This window comes from Chiloscyllium plagiosum, chromosome 2 (genome assembly GCF_004010195.1).
Source record: "Chiloscyllium plagiosum isolate BGI_BamShark_2017 chromosome 2, ASM401019v2, whole genome shotgun sequence".
NCBI lineage: Eukaryota > Metazoa > Chordata > Chondrichthyes > Orectolobiformes > Hemiscylliidae > Chiloscyllium > Chiloscyllium plagiosum.
The window spans coordinates 67,858,027-67,885,370 of record NC_057711.1 but is presented as its reverse complement, the minus strand read 5'-3'; the positions used below and the strand labels follow the sequence as shown (position 1 = coordinate 67,885,370).

Genomic DNA, 27,344 nt, shown 5'->3' with positions numbered 1-27,344 from the left:
CCCAATGCTACTCCTCAGCAAATTGGATAGATAATCTTCTTCACAATCAACTATACCACCAATTTTAGTGTCATCCACAAACTTACGAACCATGCCTCCTGAATTCTCATACAAACTGTCTATATAAATGACAAACAAGGTGGATGCAGCACTAATCCCTGTGGAACACCACTGGTCACAGGCCTGCAGTCCAAAAAACAACCCTTCACTGTCATCCTCTGTCTCCTACTATCAAGCCAATCTTGTATCAACTGGCAAACCAAGAATTTCATGTGTTCTAACTTTACTAATTAGTTTACCATGCAGAACCTTGTCAAAGGCTTTACTAAAGTCCATGTACACAATGTCTACCTTTCTGCCCTCATCAATCATTTTGGTTTAATCCTCAAAAAACTCGATTGAGTTTGTGAGATACGATTTCCCACATACAAAGCCATGCTGATTATCCCTAATCAGTTTTTGCCTCTTCAAATGCATATAAATCCTATCTCTCAGAATCCCCTCCAACAACATACCTACCACTGATTTAAGACTCACAGGTCGAGAGCTCCCAGGCATCCCCTTACAGCCTTTTTTAAATAAAGGCACAACATTAGCCATCCTCCAGTCCTCCAGCGTCTGATCCTGTGGCTGTAGATGATACAAATATCTCTGTTGGGGCCTCACAATATCTTCCCTAGTCTCCCACAATGCCCTCGGATACACTTGATCTGGTCCTGGAGATTTAACCACTTTCTGTTTTTTTAAGACCTCCAGCACTTCTTCTGTATTGTGGATTGATTTGAAGACATCAATATTTATTTTACCATGTTCTCTAGCCTCCATTTTTTCTCCACAGTAAAAACTGACACACTATATTTGTTTAATATCTCTTCCGTCTCCTGTCGTTCTACACATAGGAAACCTTGTTGATCTTCAAGGGGCCACATTCTCTCCCAAGTTGCTAATTTGTTCTTAATGTATATATAGAATCTCTTTGGATTATCCTTATCCTTATCTGTCAAGGCTATCTCACATTCACTTTTTACTCTCCTGACTTGCCTCTTCAGAATACCCCTAAATCCGTTATACTCTTCAAGAGACTGACTTGATCCCAGTTGTTTATACATACATTTACTCAGAAGTCAAATTAGTTTGGCAACTGCTCCGTTGGTTTTTAATGGACTAGGTTTTCCTGAGGAATTACTTACTTCAGTGCAGCAGAATTCTCCAAATTCTCTGAATAAATGGATACTTTTGGAGGAAATGTATTCAGCAGAGAATTTACGATTAGAACTGAAGGATGAGAAAGGACTTAAAGTTTGTCAGATTCTTGACGGTCAGCACATTAGCTTTTGAAAATGCACTTTACAACCTTTGAGATTCAACAATGTGCTGACTAATACCATTATGACTCAGATGTTTTGTCTTGGAGCTTCATTCCTTCTTATCAGTTAACCTCTCCTGCCTTCCAGTGTAGTACACAGCATTTTTTAGTTCTTCCTCCCCGACTCCCCATGCTTTCTCTGCCAATGTACTTATTTAGATTGAAAGAACATCACCATTAACACAAAACCTTCTACATGTACAATGAGAAGAGTAATAAAAGTTAATGCAGACCTTTTGAGAATGTAAATAAAAATAAACATTTGCTGAATAAATATTTTATATCAATGTTGAAGATAGAAATTGGGGATAATAAACTTGCATGCTCATGAAACTAATAACGAATCAAGGACTGGATTTGCTAAAGTTAGCAAAGACCTGCAAGAAAACAAAATTATAAAAAGATAATGGCACAAAAAACTAACTAGCATCTAATAGGTTACAAAAAATAAGTGAAGAAATAATTAAGAGCAGAAAATTACACTAAAAATATAAGAAAATGCTCGGAAAAGTGAGCAAGTCAGGTAGCAGCTGTGGTACATGAACTTTAGAGGCCAGATTTTTACCCACACTTCTCTTCACCCACTGTGAACCAATGGGAAGGCAGGGAAGGGGGCATAAAGTCACATGAGTGCCACAACTGTTGCCTTCCTGCTTCACTGGTAATTTCTTAACATTTGTTGTCGAAATGTTATTGGAAACTATAATTAACAACAAAGTGATTGAACACTTAGAGAAATTTGAGCCGATTAAGAGAGCAAAGAGGGATTTGTAAATAATGGGTCATGCATAATGAACCCATTATAAGGGAGTAACTAAATTAGTAGGCAGGGGAATGCAGGCTAGAATATAAAGGGGAGAAAGTTTTATTGCAGTATTACAAAGGCCACATCTGGAGTATAGGATACATTTTTGAGTTGCACATTTTGGGAAGAATATATTGGTTTTTGAAGGGATGTTGTGCAAATTCACCTGTGTATTATGAGAAATAAAGGGTTAGATTATGAGGAGAGTTCACTAAAGTTTATATTTGTGGAATATAGAAAATTAAAGGAGCGTTTGGTTACAGTTTTTAAAGATTTTGAAAATATTCAAAGAAAATTAGAGCCAATCTATCGGGAGTGAAGTGAAAAGTAAAGGATGGTTTAAATGAGGAACTCTCTCTCACATAAAAGTAATCATGCTACTTCAATTAATCAGTTTAAAGCTGAGATTGATAGATTTTGGCTCACCAATGGTATACAGAAATAAAGCCACAGAGGCTGGATGACTTCAGGCAACTAATTTATCGTGAACTCATTGAGTGGCAGGATAGACAGGAACAACTGAATGGCCTATTCCTCTTACTTTCAGGCATCCAGGAGGACTGCCAGAATTTGATTTCATTCATAGGATGGGCCTGTCAAAGGCTGCAGCAGCATTTGCTATCCTCATTGCCCAGAGGACAGTTAAGAATCAAGCACATTGCTATAGGTCTGGAGTCACATATGGGCCCCACCTAATGAGGATGGTAGATTTACTTCCTTAAAAAACATTAGTGAACAAAATCTTACAATAATTGACAATGGTTATATGCGGCGGAATCTTACAGGGGTCTGAGTGATGTAGGCTATGGTGAGATGTGTGACAGAATCTGTTGAAAAGTCCAGTGAAGCCTATTTTGGTATTAGGAGGAAACTTGTTAAGCAGTGAGGTGGGTTACTCACCAGGCAGCAGTGAGTTGGCAATTAAATGGATAGTTTGGGCTGTCTGGAAACAGCAAGGTAAAAGAGGCAGTGTCCACAGTGAGTTGCATTCCCTGCCATCACGTGGTGTTTCTCTAGATGTGAAATGCAACTCAAAAATGGCCAGGACAATGGTCAGGTTAGGTGGTTTGATAAGCAAAGGTGCAGCATCCATATTTGCTGGATGCTAGGATATTGCAGTGGCAAATACGTGAATCAGGCATTTTCAAACTCCAGTTATATTTCATTTGTGATCAAATCTTTGCCCACATGCAATACTGCAGAGGGAACATACTTAGGCATCAAATGTTGATTGTGACATGCTGTTAGTGCTTGACAGCCTGGCATTGCTATCTCAGTGATGGCAGAAGTTGGTAGCAATGACTTTAATGCTGGCCAAAGCTGCCTATCATCTATGGAACTTCCAGATTTCTGTGGGATGAAGGAAACATCATATTTCATAGAATCATAGAATCCATACAGTGTGGAAGGCGGCCATTCAGCCCATTGAGTCCACACCAACCCTGCGAAGAGCATCTCACTAAGATTCACCCTCCAACCCTATCCCTGTAACCTGCATTCCCCATGGCTAATCCAACCAGCCTACACATCCCTGGACATTATGGGCAATTTAGTATGGCCAATCCTCCTAACCTGAACATGTTTGGACTATGGGGGGAGACCGGAGCACCTGGAGTAAAGCCACGCAGACATGGGGAAAGAGTGCAAATTCCACACAGACAGTCGCCTGAGGGTGGAATCGAACCCAGATCCTTGGTGCTGTGAAGCAGCTGTGCTAACCACTGAGCCACTGTGCCCATTTCATGTAAGTATGATGATGGACAGTATGAATTCAATGATATGAATTCATGAACAGCACGGTGGCTCAGTGGCTATCACTGTTGACTCACAGTGCCAGAGACCTGGGTTCAATTTCCGCCTCGGGCGACTGTGTGGAGTTTGCACATTCTCTGGGTTTCCTCCGGGTGCTCCTGTTTGCCCCCACAATCCAAAGATGTGCAGGTTAGGGGAATTGGCCTTGCTAAATTGCCCATAGTTAGGTGCAGTAGTCAGGGGTATATATAGGGAATGGGGCTGGGCGGATTACTCTTCAGAGGGTTGGTGTGGACTTGTTGGTTCAAATGGTCTGTTTCCACACTGTAGGTAACCTACTCTAATAAACTGAATGATTGTTGTGGATCTGAGATGGGAATGAGCTCTGAGCATAGCAGGCACTCCATTTTCAATGTAATGTGATGGTCACTCAGCTGGCATGGCACCTCCCGAAGTTGGTGCATATGCTGTAGAACACATCCATGCTGGAACAGACAATACAACGCTTGAAGACATGGTCCTGCAGTTTGGAGTGGTCTATAGGGAGTTTGGGGTTGAGGGGGAGGCTGCTACAGCCGAGATACAGTGTGCTGCATCTGGACAACTGGAGCAGACAATGAGGCATTGTAATAGCAGCTGGGGAACTAGGGGAACAGGAGCAGCCACCTGAGAAGGCTGAAGATATTGAGCTAGAGGAAGCTCTGTTACAGATGACAAAGCTTAGCTACATCAAGTGCTGCAATCTAGACAGGACCTGGTTGATACCCAGTTCTATAAGAGGAGAGCTAAATGCAGGAGACCACCACTGTCCGTAGAATAGTCAGTAATCATGATTCCAGGTTTTCGTTTGCATTGTGGGGTGAACTGCAGCCTTAACTTGTTTTGTTTGTGTTCAGTTTTGTGGCTGCCATTACAAGCTCATGTTTGCATGTTTTTCCTGTATGTGCTGTTTCTTCTAACGGACAACGACAAGATGTGGGCGTCCAGTGAGCACTGGGAGAGAGTAACAGTGACTTAAGAGGATGTTATGACATGATGCAGCTAAGGAGAGCTAACCTTTGTGGTGCAGTGGTTAACAGTGGCTAGGGTGATGGAATAGGGTTTTATGTGCGAGGGAGTGTCAACCAAGCCAGTTATGTTCCATGAGCAGCATAGCTTCATGGCAGCTGTGCTGTATTGCATTGCTGGTGAGGGGGAGTGCAGGATTGCTCGTACCTGTGCAGGTCCACAACAGCATTGTAAAGATGGTGGAGCTGTAAAAGATACCAGGTTTTTGGTAGATATTGGACGAATGGTAAGTTTTTTCTGGGAATGGCACATGGTATGATGGGACTAGGATTGGACTTGAGAAATATCATTGGGCAGGGTGATAAATGTGATGCATTTGGTAAGTTATGGTTAACAATCGTGTTGGACCTTGTGGTGAGAATCCCTCAAAAAACTCAATGTAACTTGTACTTAGTTGAACACAGCAGGCCAGGCAGCATCCGAGGAGCAGGAGAATCGATGTTTCGGGCATAAGCCCTTCTTCATTTTTCAACCCTGGTCTCCAATATCTGCAGTCCTTATTTTCTTCCCGTAACTTGTACTTAGCCAAGAAAACCTAAGATTCAGCCCAATGTTGCTATTAAGCAAACTTTTTAATTCCAGATTTTTATTGAAATCAAAGTTCACCATTTGCCATGGTGGGTTTTAAACTTACATCATGAGAACTTTAATACAGGAGACTGCATTCCACATGAATTGACATTACCATGACACCACTGCTTCACCTTAAGTTGGCAGCCATAGACTTCAAATGTGTAATTAGGGATTCAAGTGCTCTTTGAATATTTCAGGCTATTTGCCTGTTCTACAACAGACTCAGAAGTAATGGTCAGGAACAGTCAGAAGGGAGTCATTTTCTGCCTTATTTAAATGGATAATTAACTGCTCACAGCATGCTGCTTTTGCTGTTATAATTGGCCATTAGTGACACTGAACTTTTTCATACGTTACCTGCCTAATTGCACAGTGGAACTTTGAGATGGACCTTCTGGTAAACATTGAGTTGGTGTTTCGAATTTGGTCGGAGCAGGAGAAGGAAGTCCTGTAGCAGGTAAAATCTCAACAATTTGCAGCTTTGGAGGCAAAAAGAGTCGGAGGGAAACTCACAGGAATCCTATCCAGATTGATAACTTCTTATCTTCAGTTCAGTGCAGGGCAGTGTTTTCTAGAAATTCTGGATTTTCATAGACTTACATGTCTGTTGGAGCATCAACTGCAGCCAGAACCAGATTCCTTCATGTCCACGACAAGGATGTAAGGTAATTGTGGGCCAGAAATTTAATGTCTCACTGCTAGTTCAGGTTGCAATAAATGACATTAGTACATTGGTTGACCATCTGCCCATACCTGCGTTATGCATATGACAGATGCGTTCTTTGCTAAAGTTAAACACCTTATTCTCTTTCTCTGGAGAGATTACAATGCAGAGAGGTAGATATCTGGGCTTTACCCAAATTGCATGCTGCCTCCAGTTGCAGAACATCATCGACTGCATGCACACACCCTTGAATAATAAACCCGTGGTGTATACATGAACAGAAAGACTTATCATCCATTGAATGTGCTGTTGATGTGTGACAGGTTACACATCACCACACAGGCTTGTGCCAGATATCCCACTGATGCTTTTTCCAATGCGTGAATCCTTAATTCCTCCTCCCTTCTGCCCAAACCACTAGGTCAATTGTTAGCTACTTGGAGACAAAGGTCTCTGTAGTTGTGGCTGATGATACTTGGCAGGAATTCATATATTGATCCAGTTGAGCTACTTGAGGATAAGACCTGGAGATGGAAGAGCATGAAGAACAGGAAGAAACAAAGATTATGAACAAAAACAAAGTCAACGTATCTTACCAGCTGGCATTCAGGCAAAGAATGGGAAATGACAGCATAAACCTCTTCTATGATGACTATCTGACAGCAATTTGCTCACTGCAAGATTCCACATGTATCAGTTACATTATCAGCAGGCAACATACTTCAGCAGTGCAGTTTGAACAATGTACGTGGGAAAAACTCTTCATGCCGTGGGATTTGAATATCCATCCAAGCATGCAAATGCTTTAGTGATTTAATGTTTTGGCTGAAAATGGAACGGCAATGCATCCTCAGCAGGGCACTGAGAGTCAGCCTGCATTACTTGCTCAAGGTTCTGATGTAGAACATGAACCTATGACCTATAGATATACACAAATAAATTTGAAATAGCTGGGACAGCCACACTCCTTTAACTATGGGCATGAAACTATTAAGGCAACTCCGTCTGTTCATTTGCTTGAAATTTGTCCCCTCATTCTTTTAATTTGAAGATATGCTTCAGCAAAATCACGCTTGTCAGTGTAACTTACAAAATATCTGTCCGAAATCTTACTGCAAAGTCACAGGGGTTTTCCAGTTGCAAATTAAGTTATTTTCAACAGTCAGTTCTAATGAGCACAACATCAATGGTGTGAGACTAAGTTTTGTTATAATGCAGTAAATCCTTAGAGATTTATTGGCTCTATAATGAAATAAAGCTATAACATTTAATCAATGTGTTACTATTCTTAGAAATGTTAAGTAAACAGTGGGATAGAATTTGAATCCACTTTCTCAGTTGATTGAGTGGGGATAGTGGGGGAAGCTTGGTCAGTTGGGAATGCACTGATTTGTTTTTACACTGATCTTTCCTACGGAACCAAAAAGAAACAGATAAGCTCTTCCTGGCACCACTGCCATGCCATGGCCTCCGTCCCCTCTAGATTAGATTACCTATAGTGTGGAAACAGGCTCTTCGGCCCAACAAGTCTACACCGACCCTCTGAAGAGTAACCCACCCAGACCCATTTACCTCTGACTAATGCACCTAACTTATGGGCAATTCACCTGACCTTCACTTCTTTGGATTGTGGGAGGAAACCAGAGCACCTGGAGGAAACCCACACAAACACAGGGAGAACGTACAAACTCCACACAGACAGATGCCTGAGGCTGGAATCGAACCTGGGACCCTAGTGCTGTGAAGCAGCAGTGCTAACCACTGAGCCACCATGCCTCTTGCTAACCACCCCGTGGTCAGAAAAAAGGTTGAAACCAATTTGTAGGTGATCACCTTTTATGCATAAAATGAAGATGTAGGCCTTCCTCATTGAATTAACATTTCCAGACCATTCAAAATTGGTTTAAAAAATATGATCAGTGTGTTCCTGCTGTGAAAACAATAGCTGCAGAGGGGAAAAGAAGTCGCCTTTTGTTGCCACAGCAACATCATGATATGCAAGTTGAAAAAACACTGACTATAATTTTCTTTCAAAAATTACATTTTTTCCTCTGGTGTTAAAATGTCAGACTAAATTATATAAGATAAGCTTTTATGGTCCATAATTAATTTATTTAGTAGCTAAGATTCAACACTTACTCAGCAAGAACTGAAATTTTTTCACATCATTTTACACTAGAGCAGAAAGGTTTTGAGGGACTGCACAAAACATTTTAACAGTGACAATGATACTGTATTGCTTATGAGAGGCCAAGAAGTGTCACGAGCATTTTAATTACAACAACGCGATAATGATATGTAGCAGAAAGCTACTAGACCAATTCAACACAAATGGGGATCGTTTTGGCTTTGTACGATGTTATAAAATTGTGCTATTTAGTTGACAGCCTATGTTATATGTCTCTCAACTTTTATTATCATAGATTTTAGCATTTTCCAGATAATTGAAACCTAAATGTGAAAGTGGTCTTATTATCAATGGCAATTTAGATTTGCCATATTTTATACTAATATCTCAATTAGAACACTGAACCGAACTGCATAGTTTAGATGTTACAATATTTAAGAAATAGATTTTCAAATGGCAAGCTCTTTATGCTAAAGTCCAACCTAAGCAATTCTATTGATTTTGACTTTGTGTGATAATGGAATAGAAATTCAAGAGAGGTGAATATAATAGGTGGCTGATCTGGTATGACCCGTCAACTATATCATCCAAAGCCATAATTACCCACAGGAGACATTTACGTTTTAAACAGATTGTAGAATTGCGTATTGTTGGCAGTGGACATTTTTTTTGTAAAAAGCAAAAGAAATCTTAGTGTGGTATTTCTTGAACTTTGCAAAAGGTCAATGATGCCCATCCTCTATATTTTTTAAGAGTTATGGCTCACATTTATCATGTTGATGCTGGTGCTGACTAAGCATGATATCTTTATTTAGTTCAAGAGTGAGTCGACACTGAAATTTAAGATTATTACAATCTCCATTTTTCACTATAATCAGAGCATAAATCCATTTGTAAATCTCACTCTCTAAGTGGCATTTATAATTAGGCTTCTCTCCGTACTTGGTTTGTGCTTTGATACAATGTTGTAATCTGCATGAAGTATTTGCATGTCCTAATATGAGTGAATCAGTTTCATTTTCATTAGTTGCCAGCTCCACTCAGAGCTATACACGTTTATTTAATTAACTACATCTGTCGTCACAAGTGGGTGGCCTTGGCTATATGGAAGCAAAATAATGTGGATGGTAAATATCTGAAATGAAAACAAAATGTACTGGAAATGCTCAGCAGTATTCACAAAGGAACAAACATTGTTAACGTTTCAGCTTGATAACTTCTGCGAGAACAGCTCAGGATGATACTTCATCAACCCGAAATAGTGGAGGGATTTTTACAGCCCCCTGTTGGCATTTTTGAAAGCGGTTGGGCGCATAAAATGAGAAAGAGTAGTGATCCCAGTGCGTTCCTGCTGACTCCCAAGCTGTCCCCTGTCTGCGATTAGACTGACACGAAGCCCACCCACCCTTAGTTATACTAAAGTACTCCGGGTTGGCATTAATACTGTTTCAGGGCCTTGTTCCACCTCCATTGCCAATATTACAATGGAAGAGAAGTGGCTAGCTTGCAGCATTTCCTACTCTGGGTGAAATGTGGGAAGGTAGTGGGCAAGGTAGTCTGCATCAAAGTGCCTCTTTTATTTTTTAAATCTATGTTGCCCAGCTTGGCACCTTCATGCCAGCCTGTCGAACATATATCCGCCACCTGTAGCTCCTCCTTGTTAGGGTCTCCGATTCCCCCCTCCACCAAAAGCCCAGATTTTACCTATAAGTCCTGTTTCCCTTCTTGTATTTTCCTTTTCGTTTTGTAGTCCCAGTGATGGCCATGACCATGTGTTCTGATGCTGCCAAGGTTACTCGGCTGCTGGTCAATCACATTGGCAGGACATCCTTAGTAAAGGCTGCTTTGGCATATTATTGTTTCTGGGCAGCCCTTTTTAAAGTTGGCAGGCTCAAGACTGATTTTACTAGTGGGGATAAGGACAGTCTGCAGAATACCTTCCCACAAATTTGACACCATTCACTTTGGGTCTTTCTCCACATAGAGAGCAAAATTTAATTTGAAAAGCACAGCTCCCAATGACAGGACCAGCAGTGGGCACCGCAATGGTAGCTGTAACATCTGCATTACAGTACAGGGCAGGGTTACATGAATCATGAATGATCAGACGGCTGGAAGTTTCTGCCTCTGCTGTCACCTTTTAGTTTTATTTACTCACAGGATGTGGGCATCGCTGGCTGGGCCAGCATTTATTACTCATCCTTTGATGTCCTTGAAAAGGTGGTCGTGAGCTGTCTTCTAGAGCCACTGCACGCCATGTGCTGTAAGTACAGCCTCAATATCCATAGGGAGGAAATTATAGGATCTTGACCCAGCGATGCTAAAGGAACCATCATATATTTCCAAGGCTGGATGGCGTGTGCCTTGGATGGGAACTTGCAGTTAATGGTGTTCCAATGTTTCTACTGAATTTGTCCTTCTAGACATAGTGGTCATGGATTTTGAAAGTGCTGTCTAAGAACTAAATGCTAAATTAGTGCAGACTTGGATGGTGTCAAGCTCCTCGAGTGTTGTTAGAGCTGGGTGCATCCAGGAAAGTGGGAAGTATTCCATCACACTCCTGACTTGTGCCTTGTAAATAGTGGACAGGCTTTGGGTAGTCAGGCGGTGAGTTACTAACTGTAACATTCCTAGACTCTGACTTGCTCTTTTCACCACAGTATTTATATGCAGCAAAAACAGAAGTTGCTGGAAAAGCTCAGCAGGTCTGGCAGCATTTGTGAAGAGAAATCAAGTTAATGTTTCGGGTGCAATGTAAATGGTATGTGTCACATTTAATGTGATCATTGTGTGCATCATGAGATATTTGCTGTGTCCTCATTCAGGAGCCATGTTTGCCTGTTTTGCTGCATGGTTAGCTATGAATTAAAGCTCCAGAGGCACATGTCAATTGTATAGGTAACAATGTCACCAAGTGGTTGAATTCAGTCTTTTTTGTACGGCATTGCAATAATTGCTTTGATTCTCAAGGCCATGTGATATGGCTGAGGATACAGCCTTTGGCACCTTCCATAAATGACATGCCAAGGAAACTGCTGAGGTCTTTTAACAGCATGGCAAATGATAAGTTGTTTGGAGCAGGAGTAAACGATTCATTCCATCAAGCTTGCAACAGCATTCAATCAAATCATGGCTGCCTTGATTATAACCTTGCCTTCATGCTCCCGTGTGTCGCCCATAACCCTTGACTACTTTGCCAATCAAAAATCTGTCTACCTCAGTTTTTAATACATTGAATGAAGGAGCCATCACTCCTCCTTGTGGAAGAGAATTTCAAAGACATGTAAAACACTGGAAGAAGAAATTCTGCCTCACCTCTGTCTTAAATGGAAGAGCTCTTATTTTTAAACTATACCCCCAGATCTAGATTTTTCCAAAAAGAAGAAACCATCTTCTCAACATCTACCCATTTAAGCCCCATTGGAAATTTCTATGTTTCAATAAGGTCATTCTTTGTTCTTTTTGCCTTCAGTGTATACGGGCTGTACCTACTCAAGCTTTTTCTCCACATTTCTGTCTTCCAAGGAGTCAAGTCAACCTTTTCTGTTTACAACACAATAACAACCATCCCCATGAAAGGAAACTAAGATTATACATGATATTCTGGTGTGGTCTTACGAATGTCCTGTACAATTATAGCAAGCCCTCACTACTTTTAAACTCCAAAATCCTTGAACTCAAGATGGACATTCTATTTCCTAATTACTAACTGTACCTGCACGCTAACTTCTTGTGATTCATGTAACAGGCTCCACTCAGACATCTTCATAACATCCCTCATCCAGCTCAAAAATCAATGGGTTCTTGTGATTTGCTGTTTGATATGCCAATCATCACTATCTCTCATCAGAGCAGCACCCTCCTGTTTGAGGCCATGAACAAGACCATCCCCTGCTCTGTACTTCCCTATTCCTTGCTGATACTAAACCATGCCTCTCACCATAGAATCCCTATATTGTGGGGGTAGGCCATTCAGCCCATCAAGTCCACACTGACCCTTTGAAGAGCATCCCACTCAGATATACCACCTACATATCTCTGTAACCCTGCATTCCCCAGCCTGCACATCTTAGGACAGTGTAAGGAAGCCAGAGCACCCAGAGGAAATCAGCTCAGACACAGGGAAATTGTGCAAACTCCCCAGAGACAGTTGCCCAAGGGTGGAATCGAATCCAGATCCCTGGTGCTGTGTCACAGCAGTGCTAACCACTGTACCATCATGCTACCCCTTATGCTGCTAATTATAGAAAAGAAAAATCTCACATTCATTCCAACGAATAAACAACACGTCACTTTGAAACCTTTGGGGAACTAGAGGCATGAGATTCCTATATGCTGCTGACTTAATTTTAAAAAATGAATGTTACTTAATTTGGTAAAGTTCCCATTTAGTAAGTACTCAAAGTGGATAAATGCATGGTAACTGGATTCCCACCACAGGACAGCACAACGCTTGCTTCACCAACTTTATGTTAAGAACGCAATGCAACAGCAGGAGTCCAAAATTTCTAATCATGTTCCTTTCCAAAAAATCCATTATATTATGTCTTCCCTGCCTGACCTAGTGAGTATATGCAGCATATTTTGTTCTTAGTTTACATCGAATAGAACTGCAAACAGCCAGAGAAAAATGTTTGGCTAAAGCACAGAAAAGCATATTATCTACAACTACTTGTAACACATGCTATTTGGTGAACACCCATAATTAGGCTTGTTTCAAGTTTCACTCTTGTTTTGTGTTTTCATATTGCAAAAGCCAACTTGAAATGGATAAATACCTCTGTTGCATGCACAGTATTGGCAGAAAATATTTATACCACACAGGCTGTACATGGATTTCCACTTTTAATGGTATCTTTAGATTGTATTCATCTGGGCCACTTTCATAGAATTTTCTCTGAGAGGTGAGGGAAGGAACAGGACCATCTTCAAGTGATCAAGAGATCTTGAGAATCTGTAGCTCATCTAACTTTGCTTTAAATCTGATTGCCATCAAGGTAATCACTGCAAAAACAATTTCTTATTCCAATTGTTACTTTCCTTAAAAGGTATTGCTGTAGCAATGGAAATAGAAGAAACATAAGAATTAAAAACTTCAAAATTCTTTCATTTTGACTCCTTTAAATCCATTTGCTACTCCATTTCTAGGTAATTTAAGGATTCTGACAGAGAAATGTAAGGTTGTACATTCTGCAACGCATAGAAGGTGAAAGAGTTCTATTGTTGCGTGGTTCATTCCTTTAGAGGTAGATCTAAGCCTTCCTTTGGGGGCGGGGGGGGGGCGGCACAGGGAATCACTGAAAGTTCAGGGAAGTGTGGCCCACCCATACAGAACTTAAAACAAAACAAACTTACAAAGTTATGAAAACATCAGGGTTAAAAGAAATTGATAATATCACAGGAAATCAAAATACTTATGATAGCAGAGACCACAGATGCTATCCTGTCAGCGAACAGGCACTGCGCGCTAGTGTTCTAGGACTACCTAAATATATATTACAGCTTGAAATAAAAACTTGCAGGCTGAACAATTTTGCCGAGTGATCACATGCCATACAGTTCTACATTGTCAGAGAGTTCCAGTGTCAGGCTGTATGAGTGATTTTAATGTAAATCGGCTAAATACATGGTCAAAAAGGCAGGATTTAAGCAACATTTTCAAGGAGAAGAGAGGGAAAACAAGCTTGAAACTGAAGCAACACGTGTTGATTTTTAATCCATTTGGATCATGCAAGTGCTACTCAAGTCATTCAGGGTGATTGTCCCACAAATGTTGATTTTTAAACACTAAATAAAAGAACAAAAATCGTATCAAGGAAATTTAAGTCAATGTATGTAGAACTGTTTTGTGGTACACATTGGAAGCACAAAACATCTATCAAACAGATAAGACACTGGAGATCAAAAATCAAAACAAATTCCAAAAGTAAGCGATTAACTACTTTGTTTTGTGCCCCTCTGTTAAATTGCCTATCAGGCTTGCAGAAATCGTCAGCAGTTATTGAGGCTAAATTGACAGCCTTCAATGAAAATAAATGTTTTATGAAGCTAATTGATTGAGATTTCGTATCCATCACCCTCCTGGCCTCCACAGAGTTTACTGGATGATGGCACTGTGGTGCAGGCAGCTTAACCATCCTCTCGAATTGGTTAGACTCAGGAGACAACTCACTCAATTGATATGAGCCCCAAAGTGAGCCTAAGATAGATTGTATACTGTCTGTGTACTGTTGATTATGTGGTAAGAGTAATCCTGCCTGCTATACTTTGTGATTTACTACGCCCAGATAAGATGAGGGGTGCCATATTTTGTGACAACTTTGTACCATGTCTGGTAGGGACACAATCAAGTGCCTTCCCCCAAATGGTTAGAAAGAGAATATTTGGATTTCATTCTTGCCTGAATGAATATGAATTTTCTAACAAAAACAAAACCACATAAGTGTTTGCCTCTCACAAGGAATTGAGTATAAATTTGAATAGTGTGGTCAGGAATATGGGTGAAACACGTTTATGTGTGAGATGGAAAAAAATAAATACTTAATTTTCAAGATACCTCAGATACTAAAAAGAAGCGAGCTTCCCTACCATCTGTATTTGTACATCCTACCTTTGGAAAGATAATTTTCAACTGACGTAACTTAATAGCTTGCACTCTTTGTACTATGGTAAGAAAAATGAGTCAAGATACTTCTTTGTGGGGAAAAAGATGGTGATTGTGTCTTTGAATGAGGCATGATTCATGTATTGGTCTAAATGATATGTTTGACAAAGTATTTTAATGGTGACAATGCAAGTAGGAGGTGAAATAACATGTTGGAGGATGGGGGTTAGCAGAGATTTTACAGAGTAGAGGTGAAGGAGTAAGGGTGAAGGTTGTACTATCAAGAGGTGCTGTTAGGGATCAGGAATGTGGAGGGGAATAGTATCAAAGAACAAGAGGACACGGGGGATAAATTAGGTGAGAAAAATGAATCTGGGAACTTTGCTTCTAAACTTTGACATTGGAATCACTTTATTAAGTTTATGTTCCCAGAGAACCATTCACAGACATAAGCCAAGAGAGAAGGCATGGCCAAATTTTAAATCACTATCAGTAATAGACTTTAAGTGCGATGAAAGTGTTTGATTTTCTCTGGCATTACAATGATTAACTTTTCTATAATCCATGTCTATAACCTATCTATAGTGGTCATGATTTGCAACACATTATCAATGAGGATGAGCACCTCACCAAGACCTTCCCCACACCTCCACTACTTGCCTTTAAACAACCGCCAAACCTCAAACAGATCATTGTTTGTAGCAAACTGCCCAGCTTTCAGGACAACTCCATACAACCATGTCACGGTTGGCGCTGCAAGACGTGTCAGAGGGTGGACATAGATACACCATTATGCGTGGGGACACTTCTCATCATGTACATGGCAGGTACTCATGTGACTCAGCCAACATTGTCAATCTTATACGTTGCAGGCAAGGATGCTCTGAGGCATGGTACATTGGGGAAGCTGAGCAAAGGCTACGACAACGGATGAATGGGCACCGCACAACAATCAACAGACAGGAGGGTTCCCTCCCAGTTGGGGAACACTTCAGTGGTCCAGGACATTCAGCCTCGGACCTTCGGGTAACCATCCTCCAAATCGGACTTCGGGACAGGCAGCAGCAAAAAGTGGCCGAGCAGAGGCTGATAGCTAAGTTCGGTACCCATAGGGAGGGCCTCAACCGGGACCTTGGGTTCATGTCACATTACAGGTGATCACCATTGCACTACACACACACACACACACACACATATACACACATACACAGATGCGCACACAGACACCCACACACACCCTTACAGACACACACACTCCCACATGCTCCACCTCACAGACTTAAGATACTCTACACTCACTACACACATATACTTTCTCACACTCACAACCCCCACCCCAGACAGACACACACATACAGACAAAGACCCACATGCACACATATATTTTGTGGGGTGAATTTGTACTTGTAGAGTTACATTGTACTTTGCTCAAAAACTGCATGAATTCATGTAAAACTCCGTTATCTCACTTTTTAGATTAGAATCAATCTAAACATCATGGCATAGACAGAAAACACAGGGGGTAAACACCTTCAACATATTGTCTCGCTATCACCCATTGTTAACAGCTAACCTGAGAATGCAGCTTTTAAAAAATGGTTTTGTGATTTACACATGAAAGAAGTGAAACTATCATGGTATTCAAACAGATGAAAGACTTAACAATTTTTCAATGTATAATTTCAGTTACATCACACTGTAAATTTTTGCTATAAATTCTGTGAGTTAGGATTGAGCCCTCCACTATCACCTGATGAAGGAGCGACGCTCCGAAAGCTGGTGTGCTTCCAATTAAACCTGTTGGACTATAACCTGGTGTTATGTGATTTTTAACTATCTATAGTGGTTAGCACTGCTGCCTCACAGTGCCAGGAACATGGGTTCAGTTCTACCCCTGGGTGACAGTCTGTGTGGAGTTTGCATATTTTCCCCTTGTCTGCATGAGTTTCCTCCCACAGTCTAAAGGTGTGCATGTTAGGTGGATTGACCATGGTAAATGCAATCATTATAGGGATAAAGGGAAGGGTGTCTGGGTGGGATGCTCTTCAGAGGGTTGGTGTGAACTCAATGGATTGAAGAGCCTGCTTCTGTAGGGATGCTATGTGCAATCATTTCGGGTAAGTTAGTGAAGATTTTTTATTTCCATAAGTTAGCCTACATAACATATACTACAGAGATGCACGTTCTTCATGAGACAGACATCTTAAAGCCTAATAACAACATCAACTATTTATCTTGCTATGATAGCTCACAGTCTGAATTCTGTGCTTGATGTCACAGTAAATAGCACATAACTGACTGACTGGACAAGCTACACTGACTCCACTCCACATAGAGAAATTGATTTGAAGGTGAAACAGGTGTCTTTATACCCGAGTGTCATGTTGTGATGTTCTGTAGCTGTCTGAAAGGTACAGGCCTGTCTAGTCTAGAATCTATGCCATAGTGCAACAGTTAGCAATATAAATAGAAAATGAATTAATGAATGTATTATCAGAACAACCACTGTCCCTCTTCCTGCCAGATAAACACTCCCTGCACAAAGCAAGATTTTAAAGTTCCCTAATGATTAGTACTTCCTATCGCCTTATGGTCAACATAAATAAGTAACTATATTTAGCCTAAACAGTGAATAATGAGTGGCAACAAAACCTACATCTAGATTCCTTTTAATCAACCTGTTAGAGATGTTATTACACACCTCTAGATCAGATGGAACTTGAAGCTAGGCCTCCTGGTTCAGTGGTAAGAACACTATCACTGCACCACAGGAACCTCCCATAACCAAGATCTAATTCTTTTATATCCAGAAGTGCTCTTATACACAACTGAATGTTTTTTGTCAAATCATCAGTTAAATCACCTGTTGCATTTTTAAAATCTATTAACCACCAACTCGTAAATCACTTACATTCTCCAACTGAATAATTTATGTGCAAAGCCCATTTAGGGCAATGCAACCTATCAAAGGTGAGATAGGGAGAATGGGCTAGAGTAGGAAAATCTATTATCTTCAATGTAGGTCAGTGAGGGTGTGATGGGTCAGCATGATTTGATAGGACTTAAAACTCAGATAGCAGAAATTTAGACAATCTGAAGACATTGGCACAATAAAATCAAAAGATTACGGGAAAATTCAATTGCATATTAGTTGCGGTAGGTACGGGGTAGTTGATGATCAATGGTAGAACTTACAATCTTTGTGATAGAGCTATCATAAAATAGAAAGCTCAACTCAAGGTAAATAAGATTATAAAGTTGGGAACGAGGTCAACTCAAAGCAGCAGTCAACCAGGGAGGGAATGTCAGGTGGATGAAATGGAGTTTTCAATCAGGATCAAAGCTCATGGTGTTAATTCTCTCAATTTTCACTGAAAAATATCAGGCTCATCAAAAAAATGTCTGACATCTTGGAAATCATGGAGCAGCTAATAGAAAGATGATGGAGAACTAACGCGAGGTACCATAGTGCACAGATGAAAAAATACTTTTCAATAGTGATGTCAAGGAGCATCAGGTAGATCAGAAACTGCAAGGATCAACACAAGTGCTTCCAAAGAAACCTGTTGGATTATAACCTGGTGTTATGTGATTTTTAACTTTGTCCACCTGGTCCTACACCGGCTTCTGTACATCATTAGATAAGGAAGATATCATTTCTGAGGATGCTTTGGAAATGATATCACATGAAAGGTATCAGACATAGATAAGTGTTAGTTCCAAACCAAGTAGGGGTCAAGATTTTAAGTAAGTTATCTGCGGTGATGATAAGAGTGTGAGGTGGTGTCTGGTGATGTCATGGGATCTAAAAACCAGGAAGAATGGGATTGTCAAATGACCTACTAGAGGACACTTGTGGAGGTATGACATGCAATAGGCAAAATGATTAAAGGTCAGAGGTCTTTAGGGTAGGAAGCCTTTTTCTAAGAGCTGACACCTGCCTTTTGAGAGCTGGTTGGATGTTCACTTCTCATTCGCTTCACTCTTCAAACTAGAGGTGTACAAATTTAAGATGTGTTGCCACTGGAACCTCTGACAAGACTCCAACCTTGCAGTTTTTTTTAAGGAGTAAAGGCTCATCCCATCTTCTCAGCTGAAATTTCAGTGCACTATAAGGGAAGAAACCACTATTCTAGTGTAAATTGCAAATAAGCTTGCAAACTTTTTACTTTTTTCCTTCTCTCCAGTCTGGTCAAGCTATTCTTTCTCTACAAAAAAGCAACAGTTGGAGGACCCTGTTTCGCACTTTTACCAATTCTAGTTGAAGTGATTTGAAGAACAGCAGCTAAGATTGGTCAGACATAACTCATCCATATTCCTATTTCCATTGCAACAATGAGTCTGAAATCAATAGGAGGAATAGTGGATCATTTTCTCCATCTAACTGCTTCATTGCAGGACCTAGCATTATTAAATTTTATGCTATTTAAATGCATTTGGAGAATAGTGGCAGAAACTTGATAGGGCGAAAGTGAGTACTGCAGATGCTGAAGATTAGAGTCAAGATTAGGGTGGTGTTGGAAAAGCACAGCAGGTCAGGCAGCATTCAAGGAGCAGGAATATCGATGATTCATCAGGCACCATTCTTGATGAAGGGCTTTTGTCCGAAACGTCGATTTTCCTGCTCCTCGAATGCTACCTGACCTGCTGTGCTTTTCCAGCACCACTCTAATCTTGGCAGAAAATTGATAGTCCATTTTTACCACGATCATGAGGTAAGGCTGTCCCTTTCACTTATTGTCCTCACAAATATCAAAGTGGATTTTCTTTTTGCTTATAATTGGCAACCCAGTTTTTTGACATATCAATGGTAAAAGCAGGTTATTTGATTTCTGACCTTGCCTTTTTGTTGAACACAGCTGCACATCAGCAAAAGGTAATTTAGACCCGAGTACACTGTTATTTCCTATTTTTTGCTTGCCCCTCACATCCAGCATAGATGAAATCATTCCTTCCATTAAATTAACCATCATAGGTTCAGTTTTATTGTACATGCTGAACTTCTTCCAAAGCATTCCAATACTCCAAACTCATGACCAAAAATGCAAAATTGAGAATTGTTTCAAAACGATTATTGTCTGCTATATAGCCTCGTTACAGAGCCTCTGTATTGCAGCAAAACTTATTGAAATATTGGGATTTCAAATTCCCACCTTTGAACCCCAGCCATTTCTCAGTTTCATGGGAGTGGATTAGAGTGATATATAGTTCACACAGACACAGTTCCGAGATGCAGCTCGCCATTGAAATGACCAATTGCCTACACTAACATTTAATTCTGGAGTTACTAAGATTTGATACACAGGGTATGGAAATTAGACTAGGTAAGTGTAGATCTGTTCTCAGCACATTCCTTTTGGAAAACCAGGATATTCCCTTGAAGAGCTGAGGTATGACTCTGGATATGGCCACACAACATCTTGGGGATAGAAATCTTTTATGAGGGAGAAGGCCTCTTGAGACTGTTAACTGCAAAGAACATTGTGCATAAAAGGAGTACATTTGGAACTGTTCGATTTGTCAAGACTCATCAATAAATGTCTTGAAGTGTCAACATGCATTTCTCTGTCAAGTATTATCAAGATTTGTCCCCAAGTGTCAACAAATGTTAAAACCTGTCGAGAAATATCTATAAATGTCACCAAGTGTCGACTTGCCAAGCTCATCATAGCTCCAGGACATCTCTGCAGGAGTTCCTCAGCCTAGGTCCAAGCATCTTCATAAGATTCATCAAAGACTTTCCCTACCATCATAATGTTGGAAGTGAAGATGATTACATAATGTTCAGATCCATTCAGACACTGTATGCCCATTCCGTATGCCTATGTTTAAATTGACAGGACCCAGACAATATCCAGGCTTGGATCAGCCAATGGCAAGTAACATTCACACTACAAAAGTATTAGTTAATGACCAGTTCCAACAAGAGAGAATCTAATCATTGCCAGTTAATATTCGATATTACCAAATCCCTAACTGTCAACATGCTGAGGTTACTACTGACTAGAAACTGAACCGGACTAGTAATATAAACTATGTCTACAAGAGCAGATCAGAGGCTAGGAATACTGAAGTAAGTAACTTACCTCTGACTCACCAAAGTCTGTCCACCATCTACAAGGAGGAGAAGGAAACAGTAAATTTAAACAGGGCATTGAGAGTGGGGAGTGGTTTCATTCTAAACACAGAAGAATGTGAAAAAACATCCAAGAGTGTTGTCACATGAAATAATTTGTTGGTGAGAAGTGTTGTTAGGGAGTTAGTCTAAGTTGTCTAAAATTTAAGAAAAGTATGTTTTTTTTTAAGTAGAAGGAGCAATTTGGATTTCACAAAGGAATGTTTCTGTCGTGACAATTCAGTTGAGGATTGGGAGGTATTTGGAATATAGCAAAGGAAAATCAAGAAACTAACCAGGTATGGAAGAATAGAATGAGTGCAATCTGGGAAGAAGCATAAAATGAACTGTAAAAGCTTCCATGGATACCAAAGAAAATTAAACATTTAGCTAAAGATGAATGTGGACCTATTACATACAGAGTCAGGAATAATGGAGATTAGAGAAAAACAGAGAAGTTAAATAAGTAATACACAAGAAAACTATCAGCATTAGAGATCTAAGTGACTAGGGACAATGAGGAGTTGTTGAAAATTAGTACTAGTGAGAATGTTATACTGGAGAAATTAATGGGGTTGAAAGTTGATAAGTCCCTGAAAGTTGATATATCTCAGAGTGTTGAAGGAAGCAGCTATAGAGATAATTGATGCAATGATGATTATTCTCCAAAATTCTACAGGTCTGGAATAATTCAGGTCTGGATTAGAAGTTAGCAAATGTTAGAAAATGAGAGAGGAGCAAGGAGATACACAGTGAACTATATATATGTTAGTCTTAGATCAGTATTAGGTAAAATGCTAGAAGCTATCATTAAGGATATGATAAATTTATACTTGAATAAAAAAGGATTTTCATTGTTCTACAAATTAACAATCATGATTGATCAAGTTGATTGAGTTTTTTGAGGATGTCATAAACAAAATTGATATTGTGGAGTCGCTGGATATAATCATAAAGTTATAGAGATTTACATCACAAAAAAAGGCCATTTGCCCCTTCAAGTCTGCACTGGTCAAAAACAACTAGTTGGAGTTACAGGGAGAGGCTGAACAGGCTGGGGCTGTTTTTCCTGGCGCATCGGAGGCTGAGGAGTGACCTTATAGAGGTTTATAAAATCATGAGGGTCATAGATAAGGTGAATAGACAAGGTCTTTTCCCTGGGTTGGGGGACTCCAGAACTAGAGGTTTAGGGTGAGAGGGGAAAGATTTAAAAGGGACTTAAGGAGCATCTTTTGCATACAGAGAGTGGTGCATGTATGAAATGAGCTGCCAGAGGAAATGGTGGAGGCTAGTACAGTTGCAACATTTAAAAGACATCTGAATGAGTACATGAATAGGAAGGGTTTAGAGGGATATGGGCCAGATGCTGGCAAATAAAACTACATTAGGTTGGGATATCTGGTTGGCATGGACGAGTTGGACCAAAGGGTCTGTTTCCGTGCTGTACATCTCTATGACTCTATCCTACTCCTATTTTCCAGCACTTGCTCATAGCCTCATACACCTTAGCATTGCAAATGCACACTGAAATACTTTTTCAATATTATGAGGGTCACTTCCCTTATCGGGGAGAAAGTGAGGGCTGCAGATGCTGGAGATCAGAGCTGAAAATGTGTTGCTGGAAAAGCGCAGCAAGTTAGGCAGCATCCAAGGAGCAGGAGAATCGACGTTTCGGGCATAAGCCCTTCTTTAGGCCACAGCTGGAGCATTGTGTGCAGCTCTGGAAACCCGCATTATAAGAGGGTTGTGATAGCACTGGAGAGGATGCAGAGGAGGTTAACCATGCAGAGGGAGGAGCATAGACAGAAAGCAATCTTCCTCCTTAATGAAAGCCTTCCTGAAGAAGGGCTTATGCCCGAAACGTCGATTCTCCTGTTCCTTGGATGCTGCCTGACTTGCTGCTCTTTTCCAGCAACACATTTTCAGCTCACTTTCCTTATCATCCATACAGGCAGTGAGTTCCATATTTTCACTATTCTCTGGGTTAAAATGCTTTTCCTTACATCTCCACTAAATCTTCTACCCCTTTATTTTAAATATATGTCCCTTGGCCCACTGATCCTTTCATTAAGGAGGAAGATTGCTTCCTGTCTACCCTGTCTATGCTCCTCATAATTGTATACATCTCAATCATGTCTTCTCTCAATCACCTTTGCTCCAAGGAAGACAATTCCAATCTGTCCAATCTCTCTTCATCACCGAAACTCGCCAGTAACAGACACAACATGGTTAACTTCCTCTGCATCCTCTCCAGTGCTATCACAACCCTCTTAGAATGGGGATTCCAGAGCTGCACACAATGCTCCAGCTGTGGCCTAACCAAGGTGTTATAGAGATCCAGCATAAGCGTCCTGTTCTTAAACTCTGTGCCTTGACTACTAAAAGCAAGTATGCCTTCTTAACGACTTTATCTACCTGTCTTGATACCTACAGGACTGGTGTACATGTACAATGTGCATTTGTAATTTCTGAAGGTTTTCAGGTGTTGGTTAGCAAAATTGAAGCACATGGTATTTGAGGTAATTTATTTGCACGAACTAAGAAGTGGTTAACAAACAGAAAAAAAGAGAGTAGAAACAAACAGGTCATTTCCACATTGAAGGTTGTGAACCACAACAATCAGGATTTGGGTCCTAGCTGTTCACAATATACATCAACAACTTGGACATGGGGACAAATGTAATATATCCAAATTTACATATGATACACAGTTAAACAAGAACTCATATTGTGAGGAAGATACAAAACATTTTCAGGAGGATTTAGACAGACTTAGCTATTGGGCGAGAATGTAGCAGATAGAATATAATGTGGAAAACTGTGAGGTTTTCCACTTTGGTAGGAGGAACAGATGTGTGGATTGTTTTTTAAATGGTGGGAAGTTGGAAAGTGTAGATATCCACCAGGATGTGGGTGTCTTTGGATGAACCCTAACAAACAGGTGCATTAAGTTGTTAGGAAGGTGAATAAAATGTTAGCCTTTATCACATAAGGATTTGAGTACAGGAATACTGAAGTCTTGCTTCAATTGCATAAAAGCCTGGATAGACTGCACCTGAATTACGGTATGCAGTTTCAGGAAAGACATTATTGCTGGTGACTGCAACAAAAGCTGACCAGATTTGTTCTGAAGATTGAGAGGAGAAGAGTTTTTGTGTTCTTAGACTTTATCCCAGAAGGCTACGGAAGCTCAGTCTTCCAGGATATTCAGAATAGTGGTTAGTACATTTTCAACTATCAATGCATCAAAGGTTGTGGGGAAAGTAGGTAAAAGGCAATTAAAGTGTTTGATCATTAAATAACTTAAGCAGGATCAAAGGGCTAAATGGCCTATTCCTTTTCTGACATGTTCCTAGAAAACACAAGATGGAAGTGCAATGTTCACTTCCCATTTGCCTGAGTTGACACAGCTCCAACAAACACTCAAGATAGTTTAGAAAGCAGGTCATCAGTACCTTCTCAAGGGCAATTAGTGATGAGCAGTATGGCTGGCTCAGACAATGATACACATAGGAGAAAGTGAGGATTGCAGATGCTGGAGATCACAGCTGAAAATGTGTTGCTGGAAAAGCGCAGCAGGTCAGGCTGCATCCAAGGGGTAGGAGAATCGATGTTTTGGGCATGAGCCCTTCTTCAGGAATGATACACATTTCCCACATATAAATGGGTTTTTATGAATGAGAGTTTGTAGTCTAAATTTGGAACGTTAAGTAATTGAACTACATATCTTTCCACAAGTACCCTTGCACCATGAGTTGGCATGGTAGATCAAATGATGAAAGTGATGACAAACTATTGGGTAGAGTGGCAGAGGGTGACACAGGAGGTATGAGGAGCACAGGGAATGTGTGGGAGTGAAGATGAGAGAGAAGGAATAATGTTTTATGATTTTATCTTTAGTTTTAAACCTTAATCACAGTGCTGGAGCCTGGAGTCCCAAGGCAGGATTTCTTCCCAGTCTGAATTTGGGACTAGTAGCCTTCTCCAGTCTCCCTGGCTTGGCCCAATGTGACTCCCGAACCAACACCCAAATGAAAATCAGAAGTGCGGGCAGCCATCTTTAAAGGTCAAGTTAGCGGAGCCAAGATTTTTCTCACATCCGTGCACCCAATCCTGGAACAGAGATCAGGGCTTATGTGTTCACAATTACTTAAATATAACTGACATTATCAATTTCTCATTGAATAATATAGATAATTGCACAGTGACAGTGACACAGTGGCTTAGTGGTTGGCACTGCTGCCTCACTCCAGGGACTGGGGTTCGATTCCACCCTCAAGGAACTGCTTGTGTGGAGTTTGTACATTGACCCCACGGTTGCGTGGGCTTCTTACAGGTGCTCCAGTTTCCTCCCACAGTCCAAAGGTGTGCAGGTTAGGTGGATAGGCCATGCTAAATTGTCCATAGTGTCCAAGAGTTTTAGATGGATTAGTAATGGGAAATGCAGGGTTACAGGAAAAGGGGAGACCGGTCTGGGGAGGGATGCTGTTTGGGGGGTCAGTATGGGCTCAATGGGCCGAATGACCTACTTCTCACTGTAGGGATTCGATGATTCTATGAAGCAACAGACAACTGGTTGGTATTAATCAAATAGAGGATGAAACCCAGTTACAAGTCCTTAAAGTTTGCAGATGTTTGTGTGTTTGTGAGTAGAAAGTAAGTTAAAAGGGAAATTGACAGCACATCAGGAGGTCAACTCAAACCTATCAACTTTCAGAATTAACAGCAGTGCATTGGGCTGCATATGGGGAATCACCTCGGGATAGCAAGGTGGTCAATTTGATGTGTTAACTGCTTCATCTTAAAACTGTTAACATAGCTTTTGGAAGTTAACCTTGGTTATACAGGTTTTCCAAGTCTTTTGAAACTTGTTTCGTAAAAGAAATGAGAACACTGGCACAGACAATAGCAACAATTTTCAATTCTCAGGAACAGGTGCCAGTAAGTATCAAAATATCATAACCTGTTTATTGCCGATGTGATAGTTTTTATTCTCAGAGGATCACAGAGATAACCTCTTCGTCAAATTGGAGATTGAAGGATAGGAATTTGTTTGGTGGTGGAAGCAGAAACACTCAATGCTTTTAAAAGCTATGTGGATTTGTCCCTGAGAACTGTAAACTGCAAGGCTACAGACTAGGTGCTGGAATACGGGATCAGAAAGGGTAGCTACTTTATACAGCAGGTGTAGATACACTAGGGAGCGTTGCTGAACAAAGAGACCTTGGAGTGCAGGTTCATAGCTCTTTGATAGGATAGGATAGTGAAGAAGACATTTGATATGCTTTCATTTATTGGTCAGAGTATTGAGTACAGGAGTTAGGAGGTCATGTTGCGGCTATACAGGACATTGGCTCGGCCACTGTTGGAATTGCGTGCATGGTCTCCTTCCCATCGGAAAGATGTTGTGAAACTTCAAAGGGTTCAGAAAAAATTTACAAGGATGTTGCCAGGGTTGGAGGATTTGAGCTATAGGGAGAGACTGAACAGCATGGGGCTGTTTTCCCTGGAGTCTGAGAGGTGACCTTACAGAGGTTTACAAAATTATGAGGGGCATGGATAGGATAAATATACAAAGTCTTTTCCCTGGGGTCGGGGAGTCCAGAATTAGAGGGCATAGGTTTAGGGTGAAAGGGGAACGATATAAAAGAGACCTAAGGGGCACCTTTTTCATGCAGAGGGGGGTAAGTGTATGAAATGAGCTGCCAGAGGAAGTGTTGGAGGCTGGTACAATTGCAACATTTAAGAGGCATCTGGATGAGTATATGAATAGGAAGGGTTTGGAGGGATATGGGCTGGGTGCTGGCAGGTGGGTCTAGATTGGGTTAGGATATCTGGTCTGCCTGGACGGGTTGGACCGAAGGGTCTGTTTCCATGCTGTACATCTCTATGACTCTATAATAGGTGAAATTATCTCTTGCCGTGCTGTAACATTTTGGTGGTTCAAGACTACTTTAATAACTTTGTAGGTTGCATATCAGGTCTCCATACTGAAGACTTGATCTATCAAATCAGCATAATACGCTCAGAATCTCTGCAGTGTGGAATCTAGCCATTAAGGCCATCGTATCCACACCAACTCTCCAAAAGGATCCCACCCAGATGCACATTCCCCCTACTCTATACCTGCATTTCCCATGGCTAATACACCTAGCCTGAACATCCTTGAACACTTGGGGCAATTTAACATGGCCAATCCACCTAACTTGCACAAGTTTGGACTGTTGGAGGAAACCGGAGTACCTGGAGGAAACCCATGCAGACATGAG

At 40.7% G+C, this 27,344-nt stretch overlaps 1 protein-coding gene across 3 annotated transcripts in view; it reads right to left on the bottom strand.

The window, feature by feature from the left end:
• prr16 (proline rich 16) overlaps positions 1-27,344 on the bottom strand; it is a 244,504-nt gene that overhangs the window by 13,088 nt on the left and 204,072 nt on the right. Inside the window, exon 4 of one of the 3 annotated variants that reach the window (XM_043711535.1) lies at positions 6,702-6,752. The exons of the other annotated variants lie outside the window; for them this stretch is intronic. The gene's annotated coding sequence lies outside the window, so the exon portion shown is untranslated. Of the gene's footprint in view, positions 1-6,701; positions 6,753-27,344 lie in introns of those variants that run through there. 3 annotated transcript variants of the gene reach the window in all.